Consider the following 7,582-nt stretch of genomic DNA (forward strand, 5'->3'; position numbering starts at 1 on the left):
TATATAATATATATATGTATATATATATATATTATATGTATATATATATTTTTTTTTAGACCCCCTTCGGTCACGACACAGACCATAGGATTGCACCTAGAAAGTTGCCCTCCTAGACACAAGTCCGGGCGAGGTTGTTTATGGAAGACCAGCAGTCGCCCATGCATACCAGCCTCCCCCTCCACGCCACCAGTGTTATCCAAGGGAAAGACAAAGGTCGATACAGCTTGGCACCAGTGACGTCGCAACTCATTTCTACATATATATATATATGTATATGTATATCTATATATATATGTATATATATATATATATATATATACGTATATATATATATATATATATATGTATATATATATGTATATATATGTATATATATATATGTATATATATATGTATTTATATAATAAAACGATTTCTGTTCAATCTGCGTTCAGCTCCATTTCTTCAATTCACCAATAATGTTTTAAGTTCAATTATCCGCACCAACGCACGGTTGCAACGCCAGATGGTTGTACCTCCAACCGTGCTGTTTACTGCTGTGATTTTTGCTACTTAGGTATCGGTTAAACTTTTGATTAATCTACTACAAGATTATTCATCTTTCTATTTCACATAATATATATATATATATATATATATATATATTATATTATATATTATATATATATATATGTTATGTGTGTGTGTGTATTATGAGAAGCAAACACCAAGATATAGATGCTGACTATATTTGTTACTCACTTAGTATTTTCCAAGGAAGCAAGTCAAAACAATGTATTTTGGATTATTGCTGTTACTTTGGAACCACGAGAAAGCAGATTTTGGAATAAATACTTTGTTACTTCGACGATTCTGTCTTACTACAATGTGTTTCTAGGATTACGTTAGACGATATATTTATCCGTTTTAAGACGTAAAAATATAACTGGGGCCAATTCAAGCTGGTCAATCGATGAATACAACGAGCGGATTCATTGTTTGGTGAGGACTAAAAGCATCAGTTACCAGGATGATTAGGAAATGAAAATCGTTTCCATATATAGTTTTGAATGTTGTAAATAAAAGTGTTTTTGAAGAACATTCAGCAGCTGTTTACCGCATATTTTTCGATTATATTATATTATGAAGAGGTGGTGTTGCGATGATTTATTTTCTTATAACCTCTACACAAAATCTTATTCATGCTGTCTTGATTAATTTGTTTTTTATTCATCAAATGTATGCATTGTCACTTATGTTTATCACAACAATTTTCAGAATTTGTTCTCCAATCCATGCTATTTATGATATATTATTTCCCCTGAGATATCCTGACATGCTGCAGACTTTGGCAAAGTTTTGTTGCTTAAGATTAGGTTTTGTATATTATCTCTTTACTTCAGTTAGAAATTTGTGTGGCATTTACGATTTGTTTGCCTTATCTATGTCAAGTGCACATTTTATTCTGTAAATTCCGTAGCTTAGGATGCTGGTGTCATTTTATCTGTAATATATTGTTTTCCTTGATCCCTTAGTCTGAAGAAAGAAAATCAAATATAAGGAAATAAAAAAAATAGCTTATACATATTTATAACTTTATGAATGGAAATGAAATCAATACATTATCTATACCCTGACTTTCAGTACAATGGCCTCTAAATAAGATCTTATATATATATATATATACATATATATATATATATATATGTATGTATATATATGTATATGTATGTATATATGCATGTATGTATGTATGCATATATATATATATATATATATATGCATGTATGTATGTATGCATATATATATATATATATATACACACTTACATACAGTTTCCTAGAGAGAGAGAGGGGGAGTGAGGGAGATTAGATGATATATATTTGCCCCTGGTCTTCTATTATTCATTTCAGCTATCGGTTTTATTATTTATTATTTTATAAATTTTCCTGCGAGAACATTGCACTCAAACGTTTTACTATTTGCAGAAGTAAAATGAAATGGGCCACCGGCCTATAGAAACTCTGAATACTAAAGCATAAGAATACAATAGACGTTTCCTTCATTTCTTATTATATGTACTCTGTACTTAGCCTCCTTAAAATTTGATGCTTGAATTCACGGTCTTTTAACGTGCAACCAATTACTTACCTATAAGCATGCCTGTCGTGCATGCGAGGACGTTCTTAATTATATACATATATACATATAAATATAAAGTTAATCCAAACATGAGCAAGTATAGTATTATTGGACGCTCAGGAAAGAAGGAGGATTTTACGTTTCGAGCGGAGCTCTTCGTCAGAAACATAGGAAAAGGAAAGATCCAAGGAAGGGAAGACAGAGGAAAAAAATTGCCAACGGCACACACACACACACACACATATATATATATGTGTGTGTGTCTGTAAAATTTAGAAAGTGGCCTAGCTTAGCTATTGATCTATAGATTACAAACATGATGAACGGCGGAACGGCAGAATTCTGCTTTAAGCATGACATATAACCCCTTATAACTTTTTCATTGTTGGGAATTTTGGGAAAATTATTGCCTATTTGTATTCTATACACGGGAATTAACACGACTATGCAGTATGTGTTTTAAAAGTAAAAAAAAAATTCTTAATCACAGTTTAAAATACGGATAATCCGGATTTTTGGCTTAAATCCAAGCAATAGGCCATTAAATGCTTTTATGGAGACAAAGATATTGAAAGATATTAATAGGTCAAACTGATAATGAAATGAGGAGAGCATGAGGGGATTATGCTCAACGTATCAGATAAATAGCCACTAAATCTGTACCAAACTTTTTGCGTTTTTTTTTGCATAGTCGCATGACTTCCCGTGTGTAGAATACAAATTTTCTAAACTTTTCTGAAAATTAAAAAAACAAAGAAAAGAAAAGAACAACGCCAATCGATTTTCAAGTCTTATTGGATTTTTCTCGCTTGGTTCGAGAATGACGGTTCTATAATTTCTTGCCGATAGTGATCATATTTTTTATCACTATCGGCAAGAAATTATAGAACTTGTCTATAGTGATCATATTTTTGAACTTTTCATTAGCTCACTCTCTCCATCAAATCAACGTTGCCGCAACAGGTACCCAGTGTACCACACTTTAAGTAGCGAAGTGATAGCAGAGCAACGGAACACAACGCACCACCCGGTCTTCGAACTAAAACCGCTATGTGCCCTCGCTCTCATACACGCACCCACATGTATGTACGTATGTAAGTATGTATGTATGTATGTATGTATGTATGCATGTATCATGTATGTATGTGTGTATGTGAATATGTGTATGTGTGTGTATAGTTGTTGAAAACATAAGTCAGACAAGTACAACGGCCTCAAGTAAGTTCAACGTCATTTAAAACACGCTGTAATGCGTGATAAAACAACGTTAGAGAAGAAAATATTCCCAGAAAATACTTCCATACTTAGAATTCCTCCCTGAAATTGGTGATTCATTATGGAAGCAATTCTTCGATTATCGACATTACGTCACATATAAGTCACGAATGCAAATTCGATGATTTTGCACTCTGATGTTCTAAAGTTCATATTCTGTCAGGAACACTTTGTAAACATAACTGTCCACTTTAAACAAGAAAAGCAGAGAATATGAAACCAGTTCACATCCTGAAGATGAATCAAAGTTAGCCTGAAAATATTGATAAAGAAAATTTGAGAAATTTATTGTTCTAAACGAAAAATAGGTGGTTGATACGCAGATACAGAGATGCGTTCAATACATAATTCTTCAAACAAAAGCTCTTCCACGCGCACACACGTACTCACTCACTGATTATATAGTTTAGTCCGGGGTAAATAGGAAGTCTTTGTGCAGTGCTTAACCGGTTAGATATTCTTTTCTACTCTATGAACATGGCCCAAAATTTTTGGGGAGGGGGCCAGTTGATTAGATCGACTCCATTACGCAATTAATTTATCGACTCTGAAAGCATGAAAGGCAAAATCAACCTCGGCAGAATTTGAACTCAGAACGTAAAGACACAAAATTCCATTAAGCATTTCGGCCCACGTGCTAACGTCTCTGCCAGATGGCTACGTTGCTTAACCGGTTAGATATTCTTTTCTCTTCTACTCTAGGCATAAGGCCCGAAATTTTGGTGGAGAGGGCCAGTAGATTAGGTCGACCCCAGTACGCAACTGATACTTAATTTACTCCGAAAGGATAAAAGGTAAAGTCGACCTCTGAACCGATTATATATTGCAGGCCAATTTGCTTACAAACCAATCTTCTCTCACTCTCTTCAAACTGCATACGTGTAGTATGACGCTTTTGATAAATATCTCAGGTATAAAATCAGGCTTGTGCTGGTAAGGATAATATTAGTTCTAGGATTTATTTTATTATTTCTGTGGTTACATTAGTGCTTTGTATGTTTCTTATGTAGAATATGTAATTTTTTCATGTATCATGAAATAGTCAATATACTTCTTCAATTGAATCATTTGCGTTATTTGTTATAATGTTGAGTGGTGATGTTCCGTGTGTGCTATGGGAGCTGCTTTATGTTATTTAATACAGTTGTGTAGTATGTGTTTACTGATGTATTGAGTCGTATGTGTTTACTGATATATTAGCTGTTTGAAACAGGTTTTGACTGTGCAAAAAATATGTATTACTTTGCTTAATTTTTGTTTGGTGCAGAGCAATCGGTCTCCAGCTATGAAAAGATGTAAGCGAACCCTAAAGAGTTTTCAGTTGATTAGATTATTATAGTTAAAAGTAAACCATCAGAAATTTTCAGAATCTACGTTTATCTTGAAAGATATGTACATTCTAAAACGGAAAAGAGATGAAAGAAAGTCAATATGAGTGATCAATAACGCTTTTACTTTACATTTGTTTCTTTTGTAAATCTCTTTGAAGTCTGGTTTAATCGTTGATAGGTGAATTCTCATATCTGTCTTGGTATTCATTTTATTTCAATGATTACTTTTCTTTATTGTATATGCAGAAATTGCTACTTCTTTGAGATATGTAAGTGGAAAAAAGAAAAAAAATTTTGATAGTCATTTCTGATAGCAGTAGAAATTCTTCTTTTAGAGAATACTAAAATATTGAAAGTGACTGGCATTTTTTATGCTGCTTTTAATGTTGGATCAGAAATGATGTCAATAAACTGCTCACATTCCGCTACATCTCCATTCACTGCTCTTCCTTGCACACTAAGAGGTTCACTAATCCAGGCATTATTTCGTAACAGTATACTTTTATCATTTGGAAAGTATTTATCAATTGACTTATAAAATATTCCATTCAAAGGCGTTAAAAGAATATTCGTATTTATGTCAGCATTTAGTTCATTGGATGTGATTTTAGAAATAGCGAAGCTCTCAAACACAGTTTGTACAGGAGTTTTCTAAAACACCAGTTACCTTTTTAAAGTTTGCATTTTATCATTGGTAGCGTCGACTATTACATGTTTCCTTTGCAATGAAAGGTTAACAATTTATTTTGTGGTATTTTTAAGCCAATGACTAGATTTTTCAGGTCTGAATGAAGACAGTTTCTCTGTTTATCGCTGTTCTAAGTGGAAAGGATTTTCCGTAACAAGCTGCCATTTTAACACGAGATATTTGTATTTCGTTATGTAGCAGAAGAGTTTTGTGGGTACTTCCTATTTCATCATACTGGATATTAAAAATGGTGCAAGTTTAAATATCCAGTCTTAATACGATAATAACCGATTTTCCTGAGTTCCTCTATCCTTTGCTGGGTTTGGTTTTTCATCTCGCGGGTTGTCTAAAAACAATACTTCACCCTTCTCATCAAGCAGCTTAATGGGATTGCTTGTTTAGACGCTGACGGCAGTTGCATTGTCATATTTTAATCATTATTGATCATTATATATATATATATTTATTTATTATCACTATTTCTACAACAATCGTTACCACCATGTATACCTATTGTTATCATTGCTATTATTGTTAATACTATTATCATTACTGTTGTTTGTTGGTATTGCTATCTTACTTGTTAACATTTCCATTGTTGGGTTTAGCATTTTATCATCTGTATGCTCAATGGCACGGCTTGTGTCATCACGGCTGTTGGTATTTTTCTGTGGTTGTCACTGCAGTTGTTTTGTCCCTACCGTATCTGCCTTCTTACAGATGGATCCGTTGTTATTGTCATCATTACTTTTTTAAGAACTACTGATTCTGATTTTGTCTTCGCTACGTTCTTTAGCCATGGAGGGATGGAAAATTTTAGTCTATTAGTTTAGCTGTTTCTGCCGTTGTTACTCCATGTAAAGGAACGAGGGTCTAGGGAGAAAATAGTTGTACAGACTCTTTGATCGGTCGGGTATTTGACTGTTCTGGTGGTAGATACAGGGTGATTGGCAACTGTTAAGGGTAGAAGAGAAGGTAGGCTGGATAGAAACATAGTTATGATAGTAATGATAATAAAATAATAATAATAACAGGAAAGAAACAAAGGAATGTTGTCATAAGCACGGATGATATGAAAGAGCAAGTGGGTAAAGTGCCTAACTGGAAAGCCCCCGGACCTGATGGGATTCATGGCTTCTGGCTGAAGAGATGCCATGCATGAAAGACTAGCAGCCCAGGGAAATCTGTAAAACATAGATTCTTTAACCAAAACAATCCAGAAGTGTGGTAGGGACATCGGCATGGAATTTGCGATTACTAAGTTCTCAGTACTTAATATGAAAAGAGGGAAGAAAGCAGCCTATAGAGGATTGCGATTACTATCAAGAGAGACCATGAGTGAACCGGATGGTAGTGGGTATAGATATTTAGGGATTTTGAAACTGGATAAAATTCTACACAGGGAAATGAAAGTCAAGGTCAGCGAGGCGTATCAAAAAAGGGGGTAGATGGTGTTGAAATACAACCTGAATGCCAAACATTTGATTACCACAATGAATATCTGGGCAGTTGCGGTGGTCAGACAGTGCGTCCATCCTCAAATGGACTAAGGAGGAAATATCAACACTGGATAGAAGGACTAGAAGGTTGATGATGCTGCATGGGGCGCTACACCCTAAAGCAAACGTAAACAGACTGTACATGGAAAGAAAGAGTGGTGGCAGAGGACTAATTAGCATAGACCATTGTATCAGGAGTGAAAGAATAACGCTTGCCGAGTATTTGATGCAATATGCCGCGAAAGATAAGGGTGTAAATGCAGATGAAATGATGGGCAATGAAGAGTTTAACCAAGGAGCTGAGGAGAAGAGAAAAGAAGTCTTCCTTGAAATGAGAATGCATGTTTGAAAGGAATATAGAAAACGTTAATGATAATACAGCATCGTGGGCATGGCTTGATCGAGGTGATTTCAAGCGTACCATCGAAAGCCTGATTGTTGCTGCACAAGACTAGGTTTTTCGCTACCAATTCAGTGAAGTATAAAATATATAAAACTTCTGACAACCAGAAATGCAGACTTTGTGGAAAGGGTATGGAAAATGTGACCCACTTGGTAAGCGGATGTGAGGGCCTTGCACAAAAAGAACACAAGCGCCGCCACAATAAAGTGTGTGTATATCTTCATTGGCTTTTATTCCATAAATTCGAGTATGAAGTAACAGA

The sequence above is a fragment of the Octopus sinensis genome, linkage group LG5 (assembly GCF_006345805.1).
Source record: "Octopus sinensis linkage group LG5, ASM634580v1, whole genome shotgun sequence".
Classification (NCBI taxonomy): domain Eukaryota; kingdom Metazoa; phylum Mollusca; class Cephalopoda; order Octopoda; family Octopodidae; genus Octopus; species Octopus sinensis.